The 22,671-nt window shown below is 51.6% G+C and overlaps 24 non-coding genes across 24 annotated transcripts; all 24 read right to left on the bottom strand.

The window, feature by feature from the left end:
- Window positions 1-519: 519 nt before the first annotated feature.
- On the bottom strand, window positions 520-712 carry LOC126225412 (U2 spliceosomal RNA). The gene has a single exon (XR_007543646.1). It is a non-coding gene; the product is annotated as a U2 spliceosomal RNA (small nuclear RNA).
- Window positions 713-1,456: 744 nt separating this feature from the next.
- Window positions 1,457-1,649, bottom strand: LOC126225409 (U2 spliceosomal RNA). The gene has a single exon (XR_007543645.1). It is a non-coding gene; the product is annotated as a U2 spliceosomal RNA (small nuclear RNA).
- A 753-nt stretch (window positions 1,650-2,402) lies between these two features.
- Window positions 2,403-2,595, bottom strand: LOC126225408 (U2 spliceosomal RNA). Its single transcript, XR_007543644.1, has one exon. It is a non-coding gene; the product is annotated as a U2 spliceosomal RNA (small nuclear RNA).
- A 753-nt stretch (window positions 2,596-3,348) lies between these two features.
- Window positions 3,349-3,541, bottom strand: LOC126225407 (U2 spliceosomal RNA). The gene has a single exon (XR_007543643.1). It is a non-coding gene; the product is annotated as a U2 spliceosomal RNA (small nuclear RNA).
- Window positions 3,542-4,286: 745 nt separating this feature from the next.
- On the bottom strand, window positions 4,287-4,479 carry LOC126225406 (U2 spliceosomal RNA). Its single transcript, XR_007543642.1, has one exon. It is a non-coding gene; the product is annotated as a U2 spliceosomal RNA (small nuclear RNA).
- A 751-nt stretch (window positions 4,480-5,230) lies between these two features.
- Window positions 5,231-5,423, bottom strand: LOC126225405 (U2 spliceosomal RNA). Its single transcript, XR_007543641.1, has one exon. It is a non-coding gene; the product is annotated as a U2 spliceosomal RNA (small nuclear RNA).
- Window positions 5,424-6,176: 753 nt separating this feature from the next.
- LOC126225404 (U2 spliceosomal RNA) lies at window positions 6,177-6,369 on the bottom strand. The gene has a single exon (XR_007543640.1). It is a non-coding gene; the product is annotated as a U2 spliceosomal RNA (small nuclear RNA).
- A 753-nt stretch (window positions 6,370-7,122) lies between these two features.
- LOC126225403 (U2 spliceosomal RNA) lies at window positions 7,123-7,315 on the bottom strand. Its single transcript, XR_007543639.1, has one exon. It is a non-coding gene; the product is annotated as a U2 spliceosomal RNA (small nuclear RNA).
- A 744-nt stretch (window positions 7,316-8,059) lies between these two features.
- On the bottom strand, window positions 8,060-8,252 carry LOC126225401 (U2 spliceosomal RNA). Its single transcript, XR_007543637.1, has one exon. It is a non-coding gene; the product is annotated as a U2 spliceosomal RNA (small nuclear RNA).
- A 753-nt stretch (window positions 8,253-9,005) lies between these two features.
- On the bottom strand, window positions 9,006-9,198 carry LOC126225400 (U2 spliceosomal RNA). Its single transcript, XR_007543636.1, has one exon. It is a non-coding gene; the product is annotated as a U2 spliceosomal RNA (small nuclear RNA).
- Window positions 9,199-9,951: 753 nt separating this feature from the next.
- Window positions 9,952-10,144, bottom strand: LOC126225398 (U2 spliceosomal RNA). Its single transcript, XR_007543635.1, has one exon. It is a non-coding gene; the product is annotated as a U2 spliceosomal RNA (small nuclear RNA).
- A 745-nt stretch (window positions 10,145-10,889) lies between these two features.
- On the bottom strand, window positions 10,890-11,082 carry LOC126225397 (U2 spliceosomal RNA). Its single transcript, XR_007543634.1, has one exon. It is a non-coding gene; the product is annotated as a U2 spliceosomal RNA (small nuclear RNA).
- A 751-nt stretch (window positions 11,083-11,833) lies between these two features.
- LOC126225396 (U2 spliceosomal RNA) lies at window positions 11,834-12,026 on the bottom strand. Its single transcript, XR_007543633.1, has one exon. It is a non-coding gene; the product is annotated as a U2 spliceosomal RNA (small nuclear RNA).
- Window positions 12,027-12,771: 745 nt separating this feature from the next.
- Window positions 12,772-12,964, bottom strand: LOC126225395 (U2 spliceosomal RNA). Its single transcript, XR_007543632.1, has one exon. It is a non-coding gene; the product is annotated as a U2 spliceosomal RNA (small nuclear RNA).
- Window positions 12,965-13,717: 753 nt separating this feature from the next.
- Window positions 13,718-13,910, bottom strand: LOC126225394 (U2 spliceosomal RNA). The gene has a single exon (XR_007543631.1). It is a non-coding gene; the product is annotated as a U2 spliceosomal RNA (small nuclear RNA).
- A 753-nt stretch (window positions 13,911-14,663) lies between these two features.
- Window positions 14,664-14,856, bottom strand: LOC126225393 (U2 spliceosomal RNA). Its single transcript, XR_007543630.1, has one exon. It is a non-coding gene; the product is annotated as a U2 spliceosomal RNA (small nuclear RNA).
- A 753-nt stretch (window positions 14,857-15,609) lies between these two features.
- Window positions 15,610-15,802, bottom strand: LOC126225392 (U2 spliceosomal RNA). The gene has a single exon (XR_007543629.1). It is a non-coding gene; the product is annotated as a U2 spliceosomal RNA (small nuclear RNA).
- A 744-nt stretch (window positions 15,803-16,546) lies between these two features.
- On the bottom strand, window positions 16,547-16,739 carry LOC126225391 (U2 spliceosomal RNA). The gene has a single exon (XR_007543628.1). It is a non-coding gene; the product is annotated as a U2 spliceosomal RNA (small nuclear RNA).
- Window positions 16,740-17,492: 753 nt separating this feature from the next.
- LOC126225429 (U2 spliceosomal RNA) lies at window positions 17,493-17,685 on the bottom strand. Its single transcript, XR_007543662.1, has one exon. It is a non-coding gene; the product is annotated as a U2 spliceosomal RNA (small nuclear RNA).
- Window positions 17,686-18,438: 753 nt separating this feature from the next.
- Window positions 18,439-18,631, bottom strand: LOC126225427 (U2 spliceosomal RNA). The gene has a single exon (XR_007543660.1). It is a non-coding gene; the product is annotated as a U2 spliceosomal RNA (small nuclear RNA).
- Window positions 18,632-19,376: 745 nt separating this feature from the next.
- LOC126225415 (U2 spliceosomal RNA) lies at window positions 19,377-19,569 on the bottom strand. The gene has a single exon (XR_007543649.1). It is a non-coding gene; the product is annotated as a U2 spliceosomal RNA (small nuclear RNA).
- A 753-nt stretch (window positions 19,570-20,322) lies between these two features.
- On the bottom strand, window positions 20,323-20,515 carry LOC126225402 (U2 spliceosomal RNA). Its single transcript, XR_007543638.1, has one exon. It is a non-coding gene; the product is annotated as a U2 spliceosomal RNA (small nuclear RNA).
- A 743-nt stretch (window positions 20,516-21,258) lies between these two features.
- On the bottom strand, window positions 21,259-21,450 carry LOC126225390 (U2 spliceosomal RNA). The gene has a single exon (XR_007543627.1). It is a non-coding gene; the product is annotated as a U2 spliceosomal RNA (small nuclear RNA).
- A 751-nt stretch (window positions 21,451-22,201) lies between these two features.
- On the bottom strand, window positions 22,202-22,393 carry LOC126225428 (U2 spliceosomal RNA). The gene has a single exon (XR_007543661.1). It is a non-coding gene; the product is annotated as a U2 spliceosomal RNA (small nuclear RNA).
- Window positions 22,394-22,671: the final 278 nt, after the last annotated feature.

Genomic DNA, 22,671 nt, shown 5'->3' with positions numbered 1-22,671 from the left:
GCGGAGAAGCCGTGACGCCGCCCCACAGCAGCGCCAGGACGGCGCGAGCTAGACCGTCGCGAGGCCGGCGCAAGCTACACCTAGCCGAGTGCTTACATCGTCCACCGCCAACTGCATATGTGTGTGTGTGTGTGTACACACGTATTCTGCGTGCGTGCGGCGGCGGCGGCGGCGGCGGCGGCGACGACGTTCGCGAGGAGCTAAGGTCATAACTCCAAAAAAATTATTTAAAATTATTTGTGGCCGGACCATAAGAGACGCCATCGAGGCATCCGAAGGCACTGTCCTGTGCCCCCATAAATTACCAGCCTAGTGTAATGCGGCTGCAAGAGCGGTCAAGCACACAGCAAAAAAAAAAGAAAAAAAAAGTACTTAAGATAATCTAAATTAATTAAAACAATACGTGGTGTGTAAGCAGCTAACTACTGGGGACATCGACATCTACGACAAGTTTTGTCACCAGCTGAATATCTGATCACTGCAGAATATTAACCCATTTCAGGCTATGTTTTAATTAATTTTAGGTGGGCCGATCCCGGCGGTACTGCAATGCCGGGCCAACCCGCGACAGAGGTGGAGCAAGCCCCTAGCACTCCGTCATGAGCCAAAAATGAGTTTAATATTCTGGTCCTGCGATGCAGGACGTATCAGATACTAAGCTGATAAGAACAGATACTACACTTTGATCTTAGCCAAAAGGCCGAGAAGCGATAAGGAAAATCCGCAGTGGAAGGGCCTAAATGCTTGCAGCGTGTGCGCTCCACATGTGGGAGTGACACACGGTGGTACGGGCCGATATGGCAACAGGCGACCGTCGAAAACATCGCAAAAGCGAGTGCCGGAAGGAACGACATTTCACGAGAGCACTCATCAACAGCCCAGTACTAGCCTCCATGTCGAAGAGTAAACTGCGACTCCCATTTGAACGCCGCTAGCTGCCAGGGCAGCGGAGAAGCCGTGACGCCGCCCCACAGCAGCGCCAGGCCGGCGCGAGCTAGACCGTCGCGAGGCCGGCGCGAGCTACACCTAGCCGAGTGCTTACATCGTCCACCGCCAACTGCATATGTGTGTGTGTGTGTGTACACACGTATTCTGCGTGCGTGCGGCGGCGGCGACGACGACGACGTTCGCGAGGAGCTAAGGTCATAACTCCAAAAAATTTATTTAAAATTATCTGTGGCCGGACCATAAGAGACGCCAACGAGGCATCCGAAGGCACTGTCCTGTGCCCCCATAAATTACCAGCCTAGTGTAATGCGGCTGCAAGAGCGGTCAAGCACACAGCAAAAAAAAAAGAAAAAAAAAGTACTTAAGATAATCTAAATTAATTAAAACAATACGTGGTGTGTAAGCAGCTAACTACTGGGGACATCGACATCTACGACAAGTTTTGTCACCAGCTGAATATCTGATCACTGCAGAATATTAACCCATTTCAGGCTATGTTTTAATTAATTTTAGGTGGGCCGATCCCGGCGGTACTGCAATGCCGGGCCAACCCGCGACAGAGGTGGAGCAAGCCCCTAGCACTCCGTCATGAGCCAAAAATGAGTTTAATATTCTGGTCCTGCGATGCAGGACGTATCAGATACTAAGCTGATAAGAACAGATACTACACTTTGATCTTAGCCAAAAGGCCGAGAAGCGATAAGGAAAATCCGCAGTGGAAGGGCCTAAATGCTTGCAGCGTGTGCGCTCCACATGTGGGAGTGACACACGGTGGTACGGGCCGATATGGCAACAGGCGACCGTCGAAAACATCGCAAAAGCGAGTGCCGGAAGGAACGACATTTCACGAGAGCACTCATCAACAGCCCAGTACTAGCCTCCATGTCGAAGAGTAAACTGCGACTCCCATTTGAACGCCGCTAGCTGCCAGGGCAGCGGAGAAGCCGTGACGCCGCCCCACAGCAGCGCCAGGACGGCGCGAGCTAGACCGTCGCGAGGCCGGCGCAAGCTACACCTAGCCGAGTGCTTACATCGTCCACCGCCAACTGCATATGTGTGTGTGTGTGTGTACACACGTATTCTGCGTGCGTGCGGCGGCGGCGGCGGCGGCGGCGGCGACGACGTTCGCGAGGAGCTAAGGTCATAACTCCAAAAAAATTATTTAAAATTATTTGTGGCCGGACCATAAGAGACGCCATCGAGGCATCCGAAGGCACTGTCCTGTGCCCCCATAAATTACCAGCCTAGTGTAATGCGGCTGCAAGAGCGGTCAAGCACACAGCAAAAAAAAAAGAAAAAAAAAGTACTTAAGATAATCTAAATTAATTAAAACAATACGTGGTGTGTAAGCAGCTAACTACTGGGGACATCGACATCTACGACAAGTTTTGTCACCAGCTGAATATCTGATCACTGCAGAATATTAACCCATTTCAGGCTATGTTTTAATTAATTTTAGGTGGGCCGATCCCGGCGGTACTGCAATGCCGGGCCAACCCGCGACAGAGGTGGAGCAAGCCCCTAGCACTCCGTCATGAGCCAAAAATGAGTTTAATATTCTGGTCCTGCGATGCAGGACGTATCAGATACTAAGCTGATAAGAACAGATACTACACTTTGATCTTAGCCAAAAGGCCGAGAAGCGATAAGGAAAATCCGCAGTGGAAGGGCCTAAATGCTTGCAGCGTGTGCGCTCCACATGTGGGAGTGACACACGGTGGTACGGGCCGATATGGCAACAGGCGACCGTCGAAAACATCGCAAAAGCGAGTGCCGGAAGGAACGACATTTCACGAGAGCACTCATCAACAGCCCAGTACTAGCCTCCATGTCGAAGAGTAAACTGCGACTCCCATTTGAACGCCGCTAGCTGCCAGGGCAGCGGAGAAGCCGTGACGCCGCCCCACAGCAGCGCCAGGACGGCGCGAGCTAGACCGTCGCGAGGCCGGCGCAAGCTACACCTAGCCGAGTGCTTACATCGTCCACCGCCAACTGCATATGTGTGTGTGTGTGTGTACACACGTATTCTGCGTGCGTGCGGCGGCGGCGGCGGCGGCGGCGGCGACGACGTTCGCGAGGAGCTAAGGTCATAACTCCAAAAAAATTATTTAAAATTATTTGTGGCCGGACCATAAGAGACGCCATCGAGGCATCCGAAGGCACTGTCCTGTGCCCCCATAAATTACCAGCCTAGTGTAATGCGGCTGCAAGAGCGGTCAAGCACACAGCAAAAAAAAAAGAAAAAAAAAGTACTTAAGATAATCTAAATTAATTAAAACAATACGTGGTGTGTAAGCAGCTAACTACTGGGGACATCGACATCTACGACAAGTTTTGTCACCAGCTGAATATCTGATCACTGCAGAATATTAACCCATTTCAGGCTATGTTTTAATTAATTTTAGGTGGGCCGATCCCGGCGGTACTGCAATGCCGGGCCAACCCGCGACAGAGGTGGAGCAAGCCCCTAGCACTCCGTCATGAGCCAAAAATGAGTTTAATATTCTGGTCCTGCGATGCAGGACGTATCAGATACTAAGCTGATAAGAACAGATACTACACTTTGATCTTAGCCAAAAGGCCGAGAAGCGATAAGGAAAATCCGCAGTGGAAGGGCCTAAATGCTTGCAGCGTGTGCGCTCCACATGTGGGAGTGACACACGGTGGTACGGGCCGATATGGCAACAGGCGACCGTCGAAAACATCGCAAAAGCGAGTGCCGGAAGGAACGACATTTCACGAGAGCACTCATCAACAGCCCAGTACTAGCCTCCATGTCGAAGAGTAAACTGCGACTCCCATTTGAACGCCGCTAGCTGCCAGGGCAGCGGAGAAGCCGTGACGCCGCCCCACAGCAGCGCCAGGCCGGCGCGAGCTAGACCGTCGCGAGGCCGGCGCGAGCTACACCTAGCCGAGTGCTTACATCGTCCACCGCCAACTGCATATGTGTGTGTGTGTGTGTACACACGTATTCTGCGTGCGTGCGGCGGCGGCGACGACGACGACGTTCGCGAGGAGCTAAGGTCATAACTCCAAAAAATTTATTTAAAATTATCTGTGGCCGGACCATAAGAGACGCCAACGAGGCATCCGAAGGCACTGTCCTGTGCCCCCATAAATTACCAGCCTAGTGTAATGCGGCTGCAAGAGCGGTCAAGCACACAGCAAAAAAAAAAAGAAAAAAAAAGTACTTAAGATAATCTAAATTAATTAAAACAATACGTGGTGTGTAAGCAGCTAACTACTGGGGACATCGACATCTACGACAAGTTTTGTCACCAGCTGAATATCTGATCACTGCAGAATATTAACCCATTTCAGGCTATGTTTTAATTAATTTTAGGTGGGCCGATCCCGGCGGTACTGCAATGCCGGGCCAACCCGCGACAGAGGTGGAGCAAGCCCCTAGCACTCCGTCATGAGCCAAAAATGAGTTTAATATTCTGGTCCTGCGATGCAGGACGTATCAGATACTAAGCTGATAAGAACAGATACTACACTTTGATCTTAGCCAAAAGGCCGAGAAGCGATAAGGAAAATCCGCAGTGGAAGGGCCTAAATGCTTGCAGCGTGTGCGCTCCACATGTGGGAGTGACACACGGTGGTACGGGCCGATATGGCAACAGGCGACCGTCGAAAACATCGCAAAAGCGAGTGCCGGAAGGAACGACATTTCACGAGAGCACTCATCAACAGCCCAGTACTAGCCTCCATGTCGAAGAGTAAACTGCGACTCCCATTTGAACGCCGCTAGCTGCCAGGGCAGCGGAGAAGCCGTGACGCCGCCCCACAGCAGCGCCAGGACGGCGCGAGCTAGACCGTCGCGAGGCCGGCGCAAGCTACACCTAGCCGAGTGCTTACATCGTCCACCGCCAACTGCATATGTGTGTGTGTGTGTGTACACATATTCTGCGTGCGTGCGGCGGCGGCGGCGGCGGCGGCGGCGACGACGTTCGCGAGGAGCTAAGGTCATAACTCCAAAAAAATTATTTAAAATTATTTGTGGCCGGACCATAAGAGACGCCATCGAGGCATCCGAAGGCACTGTCCTGTGCCCCCATAAATTACCAGCCTAGTGTAATGCGGCTGCAAGAGCGGTCAAGCACACAGCAAAAAAAAAAGAAAAAAAAAGTACTTAAGATAATCTAAATTAATTAAAACAATACGTGGTGTGTAAGCAGCTAACTACTGGGGACATCGACATCTACGACAAGTTTTGTCACCAGCTGAATATCTGATCACTGCAGAATATTAACCCATTTCAGGCTATGTTTTAATTAATTTTAGGTGGGCCGATCCCGGCGGTACTGCAATGCCGGGCCAACCCGCGACAGAGGTGGAGCAAGCCCCTAGCACTCCGTCATGAGCCAAAAATGAGTTTAATATTCTGGTCCTGCGATGCAGGACGTATCAGATACTAAGCTGATAAGAACAGATACTACACTTTGATCTTAGCCAAAAGGCCGAGAAGCGATAAGGAAAATCCGCAGTGGAAGGGCCTAAATGCTTGCAGCGTGTGCGCTCCACATGTGGGAGTGACACACGGTGGTACGGGCCGATATGGCAACAGGCGACCGTCGAAAACATCGCAAAAGCGAGTGCCGGAAGGAACGACATTTCACGAGAGCACTCATCAACAGCCCAGTACTAGCCTCCATGTCGAAGAGTAAACTGCGACTCCCATTTGAACGCCGCTAGCTGCCAGGGCAGCGGAGAAGCCGTGACGCCGCCCCACAGCAGCGCCAGGACGGCGCGAGCTAGACCGTCGCGAGGCCGGCGCAAGCTACACCTAGCCGAGTGCTTACATCGTCCACCGCCAACTGCATATGTGTGTGTGTGTGTGTACACACGTATTCTGCGTGCGTGCGGCGGCGGCGGCGGCGGCGGCGGCGACGACGTTCGCGAGGAGCTAAGGTCATAACTCCAAAAAAATTATTTAAAATTATTTGTGGCCGGACCATAAGAGACGCCATCGAGGCATCCGAAGGCACTGTCCTGTGCCCCCATAAATTACCAGCCTAGTGTAATGCGGCTGCAAGAGCGGTCAAGCACACAGCAAAAAAAAAAGAAAAAAAAAGTACTTAAGATAATCTAAATTAATTAAAACAATACGTGGTGTGTAAGCAGCTAACTACTGGGGACATCGACATCTACGACAAGTTTTGTCACCAGCTGAATATCTGATCACTGCAGAATATTAACCCATTTCAGGCTATGTTTTAATTAATTTTAGGTGGGCCGATCCCGGCGGTACTGCAATGCCGGGCCAACCCGCGACAGAGGTGGAGCAAGCCCCTAGCACTCCGTCATGAGCCAAAAATGAGTTTAATATTCTGGTCCTGCGATGCAGGACGTATCAGATACTAAGCTGATAAGAACAGATACTACACTTTGATCTTAGCCAAAAGGCCGAGAAGCGATAAGGAAAATCCGCAGTGGAAGGGCCTAAATGCTTGCAGCGTGTGCGCTCCACATGTGGGAGTGACACACGGTGGTACGGGCCGATATGGCAACAGGCGACCGTCGAAAACATCGCAAAAGCGAGTGCCGGAAGGAACGACATTTCACGAGAGCACTCATCAACAGCCCAGTACTAGCCTCCATGTCGAAGAGTAAACTGCGACTCCCATTTGAACGCCGCTAGCTGCCAGGGCAGCGGAGAAGCCGTGACGCCGCCCCACAGCAGCGCCAGGACGGCGCGAGCTAGACCGTCGCGAGGCCGGCGCAAGCTACACCTAGCCGAGTGCTTACATCGTCCACCGCCAACTGCATATGTGTGTGTGTGTGTGTACACACGTATTCTGCGTGCGTGCGGCGGCGGCGGCGGCGGCGGCGGCGACGACGTTCGCGAGGAGCTAAGGTCATAACTCCAAAAAAATTATTTAAAATTATTTGTGGCCGGACCATAAGAGACGCCATCGAGGCATCCGAAGGCACTGTCCTGTGCCCCCATAAATTACCAGCCTAGTGTAATGCGGCTGCAAGAGCGGTCAAGCACACAGCAAAAAAAAAAGAAAAAAAAAGTACTTAAGATAATCTAAATTAATTAAAACAATACGTGGTGTGTAAGCAGCTAACTACTGGGGACATCGACATCTACGACAAGTTTTGTCACCAGCTGAATATCTGATCACTGCAGAATATTAACCCATTTCAGGCTATGTTTTAATTAATTTTAGGTGGGCCGATCCCGGCGGTACTGCAATGCCGGGCCAACCCGCGACAGAGGTGGAGCAAGCCCCTAGCACTCCGTCATGAGCCAAAAATGAGTTTAATATTCTGGTCCTGCGATGCAGGACGTATCAGATACTAAGCTGATAAGAACAGATACTACACTTTGATCTTAGCCAAAAGGCCGAGAAGCGATAAGGAAAATCCGCAGTGGAAGGGCCTAAATGCTTGCAGCGTGTGCGCTCCACATGTGGGAGTGACACACGGTGGTACGGGCCGATATGGCAACAGGCGACCGTCGAAAACATCGCAAAAGCGAGTGCCGGAAGGAACGACATTTCACGAGAGCACTCATCAACAGCCCAGTACTAGCCTCCATGTCGAAGAGTAAACTGCGACTCCCATTTGAACGCCGCTAGCTGCCAGGGCAGCGGAGAAGCCGTGACGCCGCCCCACAGCAGCGCCAGGCCGGCGCGAGCTAGACCGTCGCGAGGCCGGCGCGAGCTACACCTAGCCGAGTGCTTACATCGTCCACCGCCAACTGCATATGTGTGTGTGTGTGTGTACACACGTATTCTGCGTGCGTGCGGCGGCGGCGACGACGACGACGTTCGCGAGGAGCTAAGGTCATAACTCCAAAAAAATTATTTAAAATTATTTGTGGCCGGACCATAAGAGACGCCATCGAGGCATCCGAAGGCACTGTCCTGTGCCCCCATAAATTACCAGCCTAGTGTAATGCGGCTGCAAGAGCGGTCAAGCACACAGCAAAAAAAAAAGAAAAAAAAAGTACTTAAGATAATCTAAATTAATTAAAACAATACGTGGTGTGTAAGCAGCTAACTACTGGGGACATCGACATCTACGACAAGTTTTGTCACCAGCTGAATATCTGATCACTGCAGAATATTAACCCATTTCAGGCTATGTTTTAATTAATTTTAGGTGGGCCGATCCCGGCGGTACTGCAATGCCGGGCCAACCCGCGACAGAGGTGGAGCAAGCCCCTAGCACTCCGTCATGAGCCAAAAATGAGTTTAATATTCTGGTCCTGCGATGCAGGACGTATCAGATACTAAGCTGATAAGAACAGATACTACACTTTGATCTTAGCCAAAAGGCCGAGAAGCGATAAGGAAAATCCGCAGTGGAAGGGCCTAAATGCTTGCAGCGTGTGCGCTCCACATGTGGGAGTGACACACGGTGGTACGGGCCGATATGGCAACAGGCGACCGTCGAAAACATCGCAAAAGCGAGTGCCGGAAGGAACGACATTTCACGAGAGCACTCATCAACAGCCCAGTACTAGCCTCCATGTCGAAGAGTAAACTGCGACTCCCATTTGAACGCCGCTAGCTGCCAGGGCAGCGGAGAAGCCGTGACGCCGCCCCACAGCAGCGCCAGGACGGCGCGAGCTAGACCGTCGCGAGGCCGGCGCAAGCTACACCTAGCCGAGTGCTTACATCGTCCACCGCCAACTGCATATGTGTGTGTGTGTGTGTACACACGTATTCTGCGTGCGTGCGGCGGCGGCGGCGGCGGCGGCGGCGACGACGTTCGCGAGGAGCTAAGGTCATAACTCCAAAAAAATTATTTAAAATTATTTGTGGCCGGACCATAAGAGACGCCATCGAGGCATCCGAAGGCACTGTCCTGTGCCCCCATAAATTACCAGCCTAGTGTAATGCGGCTGCAAGAGCGGTCAAGCACACAGCAAAAAAAAAAGAAAAAAAAAGTACTTAAGATAATCTAAATTAATTAAAACAATACGTGGTGTGTAAGCAGCTAACTACTGGGGACATCGACATCTACGACAAGTTTTGTCACCAGCTGAATATCTGATCACTGCAGAATATTAACCCATTTCAGGCTATGTTTTAATTAATTTTAGGTGGGCCGATCCCGGCGGTACTGCAATGCCGGGCCAACCCGCGACAGAGGTGGAGCAAGCCCCTAGCACTCCGTCATGAGCCAAAAATGAGTTTAATATTCTGGTCCTGCGATGCAGGACGTATCAGATACTAAGCTGATAAGAACAGATACTACACTTTGATCTTAGCCAAAAGGCCGAGAAGCGATAAGGAAAATCCGCAGTGGAAGGGCCTAAATGCTTGCAGCGTGTGCGCTCCACATGTGGGAGTGACACACGGTGGTACGGGCCGATATGGCAACAGGCGACCGTCGAAAACATCGCAAAAGCGAGTGCCGGAAGGAACGACATTTCACGAGAGCACTCATCAACAGCCCAGTACTAGCCTCCATGTCGAAGAGTAAACTGCGACTCCCATTTGAACGCCGCTAGCTGCCAGGGCAGCGGAGAAGCCGTGACGCCGCCCCACAGCAGCGCCAGGACGGCGCGAGCTAGACCGTCGCGAGGCCGGCGCAAGCTACACCTAGCCGAGTGCTTACATCGTCCACCGCCAACTGCATATGTGTGTGTGTGTGTGTACACACGTATTCTGCGTGCGTGCGGCGGCGGCGGCGGCGGCGGCGGCGACGACGTTCGCGAGGAGCTAAGGTCATAACTCCAAAAAAATTATTTAAAATTATTTGTGGCCGGACCATAAGAGACGCCATCGAGGCATCCGAAGGCACTGTCCTGTGCCCCCATAAATTACCAGCCTAGTGTAATGCGGCTGCAAGAGCGGTCAAGCACACAGCAAAAAAAAAAGAAAAAAAAAGTACTTAAGATAATCTAAATTAATTAAAACAATACGTGGTGTGTAAGCAGCTAACTACTGGGGACATCGACATCTACGACAAGTTTTGTCACCAGCTGAATATCTGATCACTGCAGAATATTAACCCATTTCAGGCTATGTTTTAATTAATTTTAGGTGGGCCGATCCCGGCGGTACTGCAATGCCGGGCCAACCCGCGACAGAGGTGGAGCAAGCCCCTAGCACTCCGTCATGAGCCAAAAATGAGTTTAATATTCTGGTCCTGCGATGCAGGACGTATCAGATACTAAGCTGATAAGAACAGATACTACACTTTGATCTTAGCCAAAAGGCCGAGAAGCGATAAGGAAAATCCGCAGTGGAAGGGCCTAAATGCTTGCAGCGTGTGCGCTCCACATGTGGGAGTGACACACGGTGGTACGGGCCGATATGGCAACAGGCGACCGTCGAAAACATCGCAAAAGCGAGTGCCGGAAGGAACGACATTTCACGAGAGCACTCATCAACAGCCCAGTACTAGCCTCCATGTCGAAGAGTAAACTGCGACTCCCATTTGAACGCCGCTAGCTGCCAGGGCAGCGGAGAAGCCGTGACGCCGCCCCACAGCAGCGCCAGGCCGGCGCGAGCTAGACCGTCGCGAGGCCGGCGCGAGCTACACCTAGCCGAGTGCTTACATCGTCCACCGCCAACTGCATATGTGTGTGTGTGTGTGTACACACGTATTCTGCGTGCGTGCGGCGGCGGCGACGACGACGACGTTCGCGAGGAGCTAAGGTCATAACTCCAAAAAATTTATTTAAAATTATCTGTGGCCGGACCATAAGAGACGCCAACGAGGCATCCGAAGGCACTGTCCTGTGCCCCCATAAATTACCAGCCTAGTGTAATGCGGCTGCAAGAGCGGTCAAGCACACAGCAAAAAAAAAAAGAAAAAAAAAGTACTTAAGATAATCTAAATTAATTAAAACAATACGTGGTGTGTAAGCAGCTAACTACTGGGGACATCGACATCTACGACAAGTTTTGTCACCAGCTGAATATCTGATCACTGCAGAATATTAACCCATTTCAGGCTATGTTTTAATTAATTTTAGGTGGGCCGATCCCGGCGGTACTGCAATGCCGGGCCAACCCGCGACAGAGGTGGAGCAAGCCCCTAGCACTCCGTCATGAGCCAAAAATGAGTTTAATATTCTGGTCCTGCGATGCAGGACGTATCAGATACTAAGCTGATAAGAACAGATACTACACTTTGATCTTAGCCAAAAGGCCGAGAAGCGATAAGGAAAATCCGCAGTGGAAGGGCCTAAATGCTTGCAGCGTGTGCGCTCCACATGTGGGAGTGACACACGGTGGTACGGGCCGATATGGCAACAGGCGACCGTCGAAAACATCGCAAAAGCGAGTGCCGGAAGGAACGACATTTCACGAGAGCACTCATCAACAGCCCAGTACTAGCCTCCATGTCGAAGAGTAAACTGCGACTCCCATTTGAACGCCGCTAGCTGCCAGGGCAGCGGAGAAGCCGTGACGCCGCCCCACAGCAGCGCCAGGACGGCGCGAGCTAGACCGTCGCGAGGCCGGCGCAAGCTACACCTAGCCGAGTGCTTACATCGTCCACCGCCAACTGCATATGTGTGTGTGTGTGTGTACACATATTCTGCGTGCGTGCGGCGGCGGCGGCGGCGGCGGCGGCGACGACGTTCGCGAGGAGCTAAGGTCATAACTCCAAAAAAATTATTTAAAATTATTTGTGGCCGGACCATAAGAGACGCCATCGAGGCATCCGAAGGCACTGTCCTGTGCCCCCATAAATTACCAGCCTAGTGTAATGCGGCTGCAAGAGCGGTCAAGCACACAGCAAAAAAAAAAGAAAAAAAAAGTACTTAAGATAATCTAAATTAATTAAAACAATACGTGGTGTGTAAGCAGCTAACTACTGGGGACATCGACATCTACGACAAGTTTTGTCACCAGCTGAATATCTGATCACTGCAGAATATTAACCCATTTCAGGCTATGTTTTAATTAATTTTAGGTGGGCCGATCCCGGCGGTACTGCAATGCCGGGCCAACCCGCGACAGAGGTGGAGCAAGCCCCTAGCACTCCGTCATGAGCCAAAAATGAGTTTAATATTCTGGTCCTGCGATGCAGGACGTATCAGATACTAAGCTGATAAGAACAGATACTACACTTTGATCTTAGCCAAAAGGCCGAGAAGCGATAAGGAAAATCCGCAGTGGAAGGGCCTAAATGCTTGCAGCGTGTGCGCTCCACATGTGGGAGTGACACACGGTGGTACGGGCCGATATGGCAACAGGCGACCGTCGAAAACATCGCAAAAGCGAGTGCCGGAAGGAACGACATTTCACGAGAGCACTCATCAACAGCCCAGTACTAGCCTCCATGTCGAAGAGTAAACTGCGACTCCCATTTGAACGCCGCTAGCTGCCAGGGCAGCGGAGAAGCCGTGACGCCGCCCCACAGCAGCGCCAGGCCGGCGCGAGCTAGACCGTCGCGAGGCCGGCGCGAGCTACACCTAGCCGAGTGCTTACATCGTCCACCGCCAACTGCATATGTGTGTGTGTGTGTGTACACACGTATTCTGCGTGCGTGCGGCGGCGGCGACGACGACGACGTTCGCGAGGAGCTAAGGTCATAACTCCAAAAAATTTATTTAAAATTATCTGTGGCCGGACCATAAGAGACGCCAACGAGGCATCCGAAGGCACTGTCCTGTGCCCCCATAAATTACCAGCCTAGTGTAATGCGGCTGCAAGAGCGGTCAAGCACACAGCAAAAAAAAAAAGAAAAAAAAAGTACTTAAGATAATCTAAATTAATTAAAACAATACGTGGTGTGTAAGCAGCTAACTACTGGGGACATCGACATCTACGACAAGTTTTGTCACCAGCTGAATATCTGATCACTGCAGAATATTAACCCATTTCAGGCTATGTTTTAATTAATTTTAGGTGGGCCGATCCCGGCGGTACTGCAATGCCGGGCCAACCCGCGACAGAGGTGGAGCAAGCCCCTAGCACTCCGTCATGAGCCAAAAATGAGTTTAATATTCTGGTCCTGCGATGCAGGACGTATCAGATACTAAGCTGATAAGAACAGATACTACACTTTGATCTTAGCCAAAAGGCCGAGAAGCGATAAGGAAAATCCGCAGTGGAAGGGCCTAAATGCTTGCAGCGTGTGCGCTCCACATGTGGGAGTGACACACGGTGGTACGGGCCGATATGGCAACAGGCGACCGTCGAAAACATCGCAAAAGCGAGTGCCGGAAGGAACGACATTTCACGAGAGCACTCATCAACAGCCCAGTACTAGCCTCCATGTCGAAGAGTAAACTGCGACTCCCATTTGAACGCCGCTAGCTGCCAGGGCAGCGGAGAAGCCGTGACGCCGCCCCACAGCAGCGCCAGGACGGCGCGAGCTAGACCGTCGCGAGGCCGGCGCAAGCTACACCTAGCCGAGTGCTTACATCGTCCACCGCCAACTGCATATGTGTGTGTGTGTGTGTACACACGTATTCTGCGTGCGTGCGGCGGCGGCGGCGGCGGCGGCGGCGACGACGTTCGCGAGGAGCTAAGGTCATAACTCCAAAAAAATTATTTAAAATTATTTGTGGCCGGACCATAAGAGACGCCATCGAGGCATCCGAAGGCACTGTCCTGTGCCCCCATAAATTACCAGCCTAGTGTAATGCGGCTGCAAGAGCGGTCAAGCACACAGCAAAAAAAAAAGAAAAAAAAAGTACTTAAGATAATCTAAATTAATTAAAACAATACGTGGTGTGTAAGCAGCTAACTACTGGGGACATCGACATCTACGACAAGTTTTGTCACCAGCTGAATATCTGATCACTGCAGAATATTAACCCATTTCAGGCTATGTTTTAATTAATTTTAGGTGGGCCGATCCCGGCGGTACTGCAATGCCGGGCCAACCCGCGACAGAGGTGGAGCAAGCCCCTAGCACTCCGTCATGAGCCAAAAATGAGTTTAATATTCTGGTCCTGCGATGCAGGACGTATCAGATACTAAGCTGATAAGAACAGATACTACACTTTGATCTTAGCCAAAAGGCCGAGAAGCGATAAGGAAAATCCGCAGTGGAAGGGCCTAAATGCTTGCAGCGTGTGCGCTCCACATGTGGGAGTGACACACGGTGGTACGGGCCGATATGGCAACAGGCGACCGTCGAAAACATCGCAAAAGCGAGTGCCGGAAGGAACGACATTTCACGAGAGCACTCATCAACAGCCCAGTACTAGCCTCCATGTCGAAGAGTAAACTGCGACTCCCATTTGAACGCCGCTAGCTGCCAGGGCAGCGGAGAAGCCGTGACGCCGCCCCACAGCAGCGCCAGGACGGCGCGAGCTAGACCGTCGCGAGGCCGGCGCAAGCTACACCTAGCCGAGTGCTTACATCGTCCACCGCCAACTGCATATGTGTGTGTGTGTGTGTACACACGTATTCTGCGTGCGTGCGGCGGCGGCGGCGGCGGCGGCGGCGACGACGTTCGCGAGGAGCTAAGGTCATAACTCCAAAAAAATTATTTAAAATTATTTGTGGCCGGACCATAAGAGACGCCATCGAGGCATCCGAAGGCACTGTCCTGTGCCCCCATAAATTACCAGCCTAGTGTAATGCGGCTGCAAGAGCGGTCAAGCACACAGCAAAAAAAAAAGAAAAAAAAAGTACTTAAGATAATCTAAATTAATTAAAACAATACGTGGTGTGTAAGCAGCTAACTACTGGGGACATCGACATCTACGACAAGTTTTGTCACCAGCTGAATATCTGATCACTGCAGAATATTAACCCATTTCAGGCTATGTTTTAATTAATTTTAGGTGGGCCGATCCCGGCGGTACTGCAATGCCGGGCCAACCCGCGACAGAGGTGGAGCAAGCCCCTAGCACTCCGTCATGAGCCAAAAATGAGTTTAATATTCTGGTCCTGCGATGCAGGACGTATCAGATACTAAGCTGATAAGAACAGATACTACACTTTGATCTTAGCCAAAAGGCCGAGAAGCGATAAGGAAAATCCGCAGTGGAAGGGCCTAAATGCTTGCAGCGTGTGCGCTCCACATGTGGGAGTGACACACGGTGGTACGGGCCGATATGGCAACAGGCGACCGTCGAAAACATCGCAAAAGCGAGTGCCGGAAGGAACGACATTTCACGAGAGCACTCATCAACAGCCCAGTACTAGCCTCCATGTCGAAGAGTAAACTGCGACTCCCATTTGAACGCCGCTAGCTGCCAGGGCAGCGGAGAAGCCGTGACGCCGCCCCACAGCAGCGCCAGGACGGCGCGAGCTAGACCGTCGCGAGGCCGGCGCAAGCTACACCTAGCCGAGTGCTTACATCGTCCACCGCCAACTGCATATGTGTGTGTGTGTGTGTACACACGTATTCTGCGTGCGTGCGGCGGCGGCGGCGGCGGCGGCGGCGACGACGTTCGCGAGGAGCTAAGGTCATAACTCCAAAAAAATTATTTAAAATTATTTGTGGCCGGACCATAAGAGACGCCATCGAGGCATCCGAAGGCACTGTCCTGTGCCCCCATAAATTACCAGCCTAGTGTAATGCGGCTGCAAGAGCGGTCAAGCACACAGCAAAAAAAAAAGAAAAAAAAAGTACTTAAGATAATCTAAATTAATTAAAACAATACGTGGTGTGTAAGCAGCTAACTACTGGGGACATCGACATCTACGACAAGTTTTGTCACCAGCTGAATATCTGATCACTGCAGAATATTAACCCATTTCAGGCTATGTTTTAATTAATTTTAGGTGGGCCGATCCCGGCGGTACTGCAATGCCGGGCCAACCCGCGACAGAGGTGGAGCAAGCCCCTAGCACTCCGTCATGAGCCAAAAATGAGTTTAATATTCTGGTCCTGCGATGCAGGACGTATCAGATACTAAGCTGATAAGAACAGATACTACACTTTGATCTTAGCCAAAAGGCCGAGAAGCGATAAGGAAAATCCGCAGTGGAAGGGCCTAAATGCTTGCAGCGTGTGCGCTCCACATGTGGGAGTGACACACGGTGGTACGGGCCGATATGGCAACAGGCGACCGTCGAAAACATCGCAAAAGCGAGTGCCGGAAGGAACGACATTTCACGAGAGCACTCATCAACAGCCCAGTACTAGCCTCCATGTCGAAGAGTAAACTGCGACTCCCATTTGAACGCCGCTAGCTGCCAGGGCAGCGGAGAAGCCGTGACGCCGCCCCACAGCAGCGCCAGGCCGGCGCGAGCTAGACCGTCGCGAGGCCGGCGCGAGCTACACCTAGCCGAGTGCTTACATCGTCCACCGCCAACTGCATATGTGTGTGTGTGTGTGTACACACGTATTCTGCGTGCGTGCGGCGGCGGCGACGACGACGACGTTCGCGAGGAGCTAAGGTCATAACTCCAAAAAATTTATTTAAAATTATCTGTGGCCGGACCATAAGAGACGCCAACGAGGCATCCGAAGGCACTGTCCTGTGCCCCCATAAATTACCAGCCTAGTGTAATGCGGCTGCAAGAGCGGTCAAGCACACAGCAAAAAAAAAAGAAAAAAAAAGTACTTAAGATAATCTAAATTAATTAAAACAATACGTGGTGTGTAAGCAGCTAACTACTGGGGACATCGACATCTACGACAAGTTTTGTCACCAGCTGAATATCTGATCACTGCAGAATATTAACCCATTTCAGGCTATGTTTTAATTAATTTTAGGTGGGCCGATCCCGGCGGTACTGCAATGCCGGGCCAACCCGCGACAGAGGTGGAGCAAGCCCCTAGCACTCCGTCATGAGCCAAAAATGAGTTTAATATTCTGGTCCTGCGATGCAGGACGTATCAGATACTAAGCTGATAAGAACAGATACTACACTTTGATCTTAGCCAAAAGGCCGAGAAGCGATAAGGAAAATCCGCAGTGGAAGGGCCTAAATGCTTGCAGCGTGTGCGCTCCACATGTGGGAGTGACACACGGTGGTACGGGCCGATATGGCAACAGGCGACCGTCGAAAACATCGCAAAAGCGAGTGCCGGAAGGAACGACATTTCACGAGAGCACTCATCAACAGCCCAGTACTAGCCTCCATGTCGAAGAGTAAACTGCGACTCCCATTTGAACGCCGCTAGCTGCCAGGGCAGCGGAGAAGCCGTGACGCCGCCCCACAGCAGCGCCAGGACGGCGCGAGCTAGACCGTCGCGAGGCCGGCGCAAGCTACACCTAGCCGAGTGCTTACATCGTCCACCGCCAACTGCATATGTGTGTGTGTGTGTGTACACACGTATTCTGCGTGCGTGCGGCGGCGGCGGCGGCGGCGGCGGCGACGACGTTCGCGAGGAGCTAAGGTCATAACTCCAAAAAAATTATTTAAAATTATTTGTGGCCGGACCATAAGAGACGCCATCGAGGCATCCGAAGGCACTGTCCTGTGCCCCCATAAATTACCAGCCTAGTGTAATGCGGCTGCAAGAGCGGTCAAGCACACAGCAAAAAAAAAAGAAAAAAAAAGTACTTAAGATAATCTAAATTAATTAAAACAATACGTGGTGTGTAAGCAGCTAACTACTGGGGACATCGACATCTACGACAAGTTTTGTCACCAGCTGAATATCTGATCACTGCAGAATATTAACCCATTTCAGGCTATGTTTTAATTAATTTTAGGTGGGCCGATCCCGGCGGTACTGCAATGCCGGGCCAACCCGCGACAGAGGTGGAGCAAGCCCCTAGCACTCCGTCATGAGCCAAAAATGAGTTTAATATTCTGGTCCTGCGATGCAGGACGTATCAGATACTAAGCTGATAAGAACAGATACTACACTTTGATCTTAGCCAAAAGGCCGAGAAGCGATAAGGAAAATCCGCAGTGGAAGGGCCTAAATGCTTGCAGCGTGTGCGCTCCACATGTGGGAGTGACACACGGTGGTACGGGCCGATATGGCAACAGGCGACCGTCGAAAACATCGCAAAAGCGAGTGCCGGAAGGAACGACATTTCACGAGAGCACTCATCAACAGCCCAGTACTAGCCTCCATGTCGAAGAGTAAACTGCGACTCCCATTTGAACGCCGCTAGCTGCCAGGGCAGCGGAGAAGCCGTGACGCCGCCCCACAGCAGCGCCAGGACGGCGCGAGCTAGACCGTCGCGAGGCCGGCGCAAGCTACACCTAGCCGAGTGCTTACATCGTCCACCGCCAACTGCATATGTGTGTGTGTGTGTGTACACACGTATTCTGCGTGCGTGCGGCGGCGGCGGCGGCGGCGGCGGCGACGACGTTCGCGAGGAGCTAAGGTCATAACTCCAAAAAAATTATTTAAAATTATTTGTGGCCGGACCATAAGAGACGCCATCGAGGCATCCGAAGGCACTGTCCTGTGCCCCCATAAATTACCAGCCTAGTGTAATGCGGCTGCAAGAGCGGTCAAGCACACAGCAAAAAAAAAAGAAAAAAAAAGTACTTAAGATAATCTAAATTAATTAAAACAATACGTGGTGTGTAAGCAGCTAACTACTGGGGACATCGACATCTACGACAAGTTTTGTCACCAGCTGAATATCTGATCACTGCAGAATATTAACCCATTTCAGGCTATGTTTTAATTAATTTTAGGTGGGCCGATCCCGGCGGTACTGCAATGCCGGGCCAACCCGCGACAGAGGTGGAGCAAGCCCCTAGCACTCCGTCATGAGCCAAAAATGAGTTTAATATTCTGGTCCTGCGATGCAGGACGTATCAGATACTAAGCTGATAAGAACAGATACTACACTTTGATCTTAGCCAAAAGGCCGAGAAGCGATAAGGAAAATCCGCAGTGGAAGGGCCTAAATGCTTGCAGCGTGTGCGCTCCACATGTGGGAGTGACACACGGTGGTACGGGCCGATATGGCAACAGGCGACCGTCGAAAACATCGCAAAAGCGAGTGCCGGAAGGAACGACATTTCACGAGAGCACTCATCAACAGCCCAGTACTAGCCTCCATGTCGAAGAGTAAACTGCGACTCCCATTTGAACGCCGCTAGCTGCCAGGGCAGCGGAGAAGCCGTGACGCCGCCCCACAGCAGCGCCAGGCCGGCGCGAGCTAGACCGTCGCGAGGCCGGCGCGAGCTACACCTAGCCGAGTGCTTACATCGTCCACCGCCAACTGCATATGTGTGTGTGTGTGTGTACACACGTATTCTGCGTGCGTGCGGCGGCGGCGACGACGACGACGTTCGCGAGGAGCTAAGGTCATAACTCCAAAAAATTTATTAAAATTATCTGTGGCCGGACCATAAGAGACGCCAACGAGGCATCCGAAGGCACTGTCCTGTGCCCCCATAAATTACCAGCCTAGTGTAATGCGGCTGCAAGAGCGGTCAAGCACACAGCAAAAAAAAAAAAGAAAAAAAAAGTACTTAAGATAATCTAAATTAATTAAAACAATACGTGGTGTGTAAGCAGCTAACTACTGGGGACATCGACATCTACGACAAGTTTTGTCACCAGCTGAATATCTGATCACTGCAGAATATTAACCCATTTCAGGCTATGTTTTAATTAATTTTAGGTGGGCCGATCCCGGCGGTACTGCAATGCCGGGCCAACCCGCGACAGAGGTGGAGCAAGCCCCTAGCACTCCGTCATGAGCCAAAAATGAGTTTAATATTCTGGTCCTGCGATGCAGGACGTATCAGATACTAAGCTGATAAGAACAGATACTACACTTTGATCTTAGCCAAAAGGCCGAGAAGCGATAAGGAAAATCCGCAGTGGAAGGGCCTAAATGCTTGCAGCGTGTGCGCTCCACATGTGGGAGTGACACACGGTGGTACGGGCCGATATGGCAACAGGCGACCGTCGAAAACATCGCAAAAGCGAGTGCCGGAAGGAACGACATTTCACGAGAGCACTCATCAACAGCCCAGTACTAGCCTCCATGTCGAAGAGTAAACTGCGACTCCCATTTGAACGCCGCTAGCTGCCAGGGCAGCGGAGAAGCCGTGACGCCGCCCCACAGCAGCGCCAGGACGGCGCGAGCTAGACCGTCGCGAGGCCGGCGCAAGCTACACCTAGCCGAGTGCTTACATCGTCCACCGCCAACTGCATATGTGTGTGTGTGTGTGTACACACGTATTCTGCGTGCGTGCGGCGGCGGCGGCGGCGGCGGCGGCGACGACGTTCGCGAGGAGCTAAGGTCATAACTCCAAAAAAATTATTTAAAATTATTTGTGGCCGGACCATAAGAGACGCCATCGAGGCATCCGAAGGCACTGTCCTGTGCCCCCATAAATTACCAGCCTAGTGTAATGCGGCTGCAAGAGCGGTCAAGCACACAGCAAAAAAAAAAGAAAAAAAAAGTACTTAAGATAATCTAAATTAATTAAAACAATACGTGGTGTGTAAGCAGCTAACTACTGGGGACATCGACATCTACGACAAGTTTTGTCACCAGCTGAATATCTGATCACTGCAGAATATTAACCCATTTCAGGCTATGTTTTAATTAATTTTAGGTGGGCCGATCCCGGCGGTACTGCAATGCCGGGCCAACCCGCGACAGAGGTGGAGCAAGCCCCTAGCACTCCGTCATGAGCCAAAAATGAGTTTAATATTCTGGTCCTGCGATGCAGGACGTATCAGATACTAAGCTGATAAGAACAGATACTACACTTTGATCTTAGCCAAAAGGCCGAGAAGCGATAAGGAAAATCCGCAGTGGAAGGGCCTAAATGCTTGCAGCGTGTGCGCTCCACATGTGGAGTGACACACGGTGGTACGGGCCGATATGGCAACAGGCGACCGTCGAAAACATCGCAAAAGCGAGTGCCGGAAGGAACGACATTTCACGAGAGCACTCATCAACAGCCCAGTACTAGCCTCCATGTCGAAGAGTAAACTGCGACTCCCATTTGAACGCCGCTAGCTGCCAGGGCAGCGGAGAAGCCGTGACGCCGCCCACAGCAGCGCCAGGCCGGCGCGAGCTAGACCGTCGCGAGGCCGGCGCGAGCTACACCTAGCCGAGTGCTTACATCGTCCACCGCCAACTGCATATGTGTGTGTGTGTGTGTACACACGTATTCTGCGTGCGTGCGGCGGCGGCGACGACGACGACGTTCGCGAGGAGCTAAGGTCATAACTCCAAAAAATTTATTTAAAATTATCTGTGGCCGGACCATAAGAGACGCCAACGAGGCATCCGAAGGCACTGTCCTGTGCCCCCATAAATTACCAGCCTAGTGTAATGCGGCTGCAAGAGCGGTCAAGCACACAGCAAAAAAAAAAAAGAAAAAAAAAGTACTTAAGATAATCTAAATTAATTAAAACAATACGTGGTGTGTAAGCAGCTAACTACTGGGACATCGACATCTACGACAAGTTTTGTCACCAGCTGAATATCTGATCACTGCAGAATATTAACCCATTTCAGGCTATGTTTTAATTAATTTTAGGTGGGCCGATCCCGGCGGTACTGCAATGCCGGGCCAACCCGCGACAGAGTGGAGCAAGCCCCTAGCACTCCGTCATGAGCCAAAAATGAGTTTAATATTCTGGTCCTGCGATGCAGGACGTATCAGATACTAAGCTGATAAGAACAGATACTACACTTTGATCTTAGCCAAAAGGCCGAGAAGCGATAAGGAAAATCCGCAGTGGAAGGGCCTAAATGCTTGCAGCGTGTGCGCTCCACATGTGGGAGTGACACACGGTGGTACGGGCCGATATGGCAACAGGCGACCGTCGAAAACATCGCAAAAGCGAGTGCCGAAGGAACGACATTTCACGAGAGCACTCATCAACAGCCCAGTACTAGCCTCCATGTCGAAGAGTAAACTGCGACTCCCATTTGAACGCCGCTAGCTGCCAGGGCAGCGGAGAAGCCGTGACGCCGCCCCACAGCAGCGCCAGGCCGGCGCGAGCTAGACCGTCGCGAGGCCGGCGCGAGCTACACCTAGCCGAGTGCTTACATCGTCCACCGCCAACTGCATATGTGTGTGTGTGTGTGTACACACGTATTCTGCGTGCGTGCGGCGGCGGCGGCGGCGGCGGCGGCGACGACGTTCGCGAGGAGCTAAGGTCATAACTCCAAAAAATTATTTAAAATTATTTGTGGCCGGACCATAAGAGACGCCATCGAGGCATCCGAAGGCACTGTCCTGTGCCCCCATAAATTACCAGCCTAGTGTAATGCGGCTGCAAGAGCGGTCAAGCACACAGCAAAAAAAAAAGAAAAAAAAAGTACTTAAGATAATCTAAATTAATTAAAACAATACGTGGTGTGTAAGCAGCTAACTACTGGGGACATCGACATCTACGACAAGTTTTGTCACCAGCTGAATATCTGATCACTGCAGAATATTAACCCATTTCAGGCTATGTTTTAATTAATTTTAGGTGGGCCGATCCCGGCGGTACTGCAATGCCGGGCCAACCCGCGACAGAGGTGAGCAAGCCCCTAGCACTCCGTCATGAGCCAAAAATGAGTTTAATATTCTGGTCCTGCGATGCAGGACGTATCAGATACTAAGCTGATAAGAACAGATACTACACTTTGATCTTAGCCAAAAGGCCGAGAAGCGATAAGGAAAATCCGCAGTGGAAGGGCCTAAATGCTTGCAGCGTGTGCGCTCCACATGTGGGAGTGACACACGGTGGTACGGGCCGATATGGCAACAGGCGACCGTCGAAAACATCGCAAAAGCGAGTGCCGGAAGGAACGACATTTCACGAGAGCACTCATCAACAGCCCAGTACTAGCCTCCATGTCGAAGAGTAAACTGCGACTCCCATTGAACGCCGCTAGCTGCCAGGGCAGCGGAGAAGCCGTGACGCCGCCCCACAGCAGCGCCAGGCCGGCGC

The sequence above is a fragment of the Schistocerca nitens genome, unplaced genomic scaffold (genome assembly GCF_023898315.1).
Source record: "Schistocerca nitens isolate TAMUIC-IGC-003100 unplaced genomic scaffold, iqSchNite1.1 HiC_scaffold_283, whole genome shotgun sequence".
Taxonomy (NCBI): Eukaryota; Metazoa; Arthropoda; class Insecta; order Orthoptera; family Acrididae; genus Schistocerca; species Schistocerca nitens.
The sequence above is the reverse complement of the archived record's forward strand: the minus strand, read 5'-3'. Positions and strand labels throughout refer to the sequence as shown.